The sequence below is a fragment of the Penaeus chinensis genome, chromosome 4 (genome assembly GCF_019202785.1).
Source record: "Penaeus chinensis breed Huanghai No. 1 chromosome 4, ASM1920278v2, whole genome shotgun sequence".
Lineage (NCBI taxonomy): Eukaryota > Metazoa > Arthropoda > Malacostraca > Decapoda > Penaeidae > Penaeus > Penaeus chinensis.
This window is the reverse complement of record NC_061822.1, coordinates 8414901-8417400: the sequence shown is the minus strand read 5'-3', so window position 1 is coordinate 8417400 and position 2500 is coordinate 8414901.

The window sequence follows — 2500 nt, the reverse complement described above, 5'->3', positions numbered from 1 at the left end:
AAAACACAATTGTTAATTACAAACCTGTGTAATTGATTACGGAACACCAACCTATCGCATCTCACAGATAAGCAAGATCAAGTGACGTTTTGTTATCAGCTTATCTCCGCGATGCGCCTCTTCGGCTGGGACACGTGGAGGGGGTCATTCCGTGGGCAGCCCTCGCCCAGTGACCTCGAGACCTGCTCTGACCTCGAAGAAGAAGACATGAACCTCACACCTGAGCGACAACAGATCCTCAACCAGGTAAGTTGTGTCGTCGGAAACCTTAAAGAGTCTGGGAATAACGTTTTATTTGGGTGTAATGTGCGGGGAAAACGTATGAAATTGATTGCCTGGTAGGTTGTGTTGCAGGCGAATCGTAGGGTTGACAACGATCTGGAAAATAGGGGTTTGGAAACAGAAAAGCTATTAGCAGAACGCAGGACTTGTGTGAAAGAATAGCAATTTAAAAGTGAGGTGGAAAACTGGGGTAAAGGGAGAAATCTGTGAATGGCTGCCGTGATGTACAAATGATGGATATTTTCATATGCTGCCCATCTTGCCTCTTTCTTATTTGAGTTATTTTGATGTTGGACGGTGACGGGCGGTTGTGGACTATAAAATACCTTGTGTGCATAGAGATCAGCCTGTAACAGCTGCCATGAATTTTATCTCATGAATACTGAAAGTAAGCTTGACGTATTTTATGGCGGGTTAGCATTATACGCCCACAATTTACGAGTTCGTTTCTCAATATGGAGTCGATACTCTGATAGATGTATTACACAGTAACCGAGTCGTCTGTTCGTTGTGCTGATGGGCGTGTGGAATCCTAAAACGTAAATCATTGATAGGCCTAATATTACGATAGGATAAGGATTAATCATTGTTCGTGACTGCATAAACCCAATTGGAATCATTGTCTCTACAGTCACGCCGCCTTTGTAGTTGTACATTTTACCGTTTACTATAAATACGAGGGTGTGTGGGTGTCCTTTTAGTCCAACTTGCTTTGCAGCTTGTATTGATCGGGCCCTTCAAGTTGCAACGCTGTTTGTTTAAATTCCCGTTTTTCGAATGGAATTTTAGGACCCAGCACCTCTGTTTTTACCGAAGAAATATCCGCGGAGGAAGTAAAGCATATCGTATTCACAGTGCTTTCCCACGTGACATAAGGAAGAAGAAAATAAAGGATACAATAAAGGGTAACCAGCAACTCGCAGCACGTGGTGGCGCGGGCCCTCATAACCTTGGCAGGTGAAGGCGGGGCCAATGCCAGGGTTGAGCATGTGTGTTTGTCTTTGTGGAGTACAGATGTGCCAGCAAAGTGCCTGACTGCGAGGGAAGGAGTTGTTTCGAAAATGCGATGTGCGTTTTTAGAATGAATGTGTTTACCTGGTCGAGCTCTGTGAGTTATATTTATCATATCTCAAGGTCTTGTTGTTTCGGCTTTGTCTTTGTTTTGTTTTTTCACTTCCCGTCCTCTCCTCTCCTCTGTCTTTTGTCTTTGTCTTCTTTCTTCTCTCTCTCTCCCTCTACCTCCATCTCTATTTCTTCCCCCCCCCCCTCCGTTCCCTTTCTTCTCTTTCTCCTTCTCTCCTCCCTCTCCCTCTCCCTCTCCCTCTCCCTCTCCCTCTCCCTCTCCCTCTCCCTCTCCCTCTCCCTCTCCTCCTTCCTCTCCCTCTCCCTCTCTTTCTCCCTCTCCCTCTCTTTCTCGCTCTCTCTCTCCCTCTCCCTCTCCCTCTCCCTCTCCCTCTCCCTCTCTCTCTCTCTCTCTCTCTCTCTCTCTCTCTCTCTCTCTCTCTCTCTCTCTCTCTCTCTCTCTCTCCCTCCCTCCCTCCCTCCCTCCCTCCCTCTCTCTCTCTCTCCCTCTCCCTCTCTCTCCCTCTCCTTCTCCCTCTCCCTCTCCTTCTCCCTCTCCCTCTCCTTCTCCTTCTCCCTTTCCCTTCCCCTTGCTCTTTCTCCCTCTCCCTCTCCCCTCCTCCTTCCCCTCCCTCTCCCTCTCCCTCTATCTCTTCCTCCCTCTCCCTCTCCCTCTCCTTCACCCTTCCCTCTCCCTTTCCCTCTGTAACTCTTCTCCCTCTCTCCCTCTCCCTTCATCCTCCCTCTCCCTTTCCCTCTGTAACTTCTCCCTCTCCCTCTCCCTCTCCCTCTCTTCACCCCTCCCTTCCCTCTGTAACCTTTCCCCTCTCCCTTTCTCCCTCCCTCCTTCACCTCTCCCTCTCCCTCTCCCTCTCCCTCTCCTTCACCCTCTCCCTTTCCCTCTGTAACTCTTTCTCCCTCTTTCTCATTCACCTTCTCCCTCTCCCTCTCCCTTTCCCTCTGTAACTCTCTCTCCCTCTCCCTCTCCCTCTCCTTCACCCTCTCCCTTTCCCTCTGTAACTCTTCTCCTCTCTCCCTCTCCTCACCCTCTCCCTTTCCCTCTTAACTTTCCTCTCCCTCTCCCTCTCCCTCTCCTTCACCCTCTCCCTTTCCCTCTGTAACTCTTTCTCCCTCTCCCTCTCCTTCACCCTCTCCC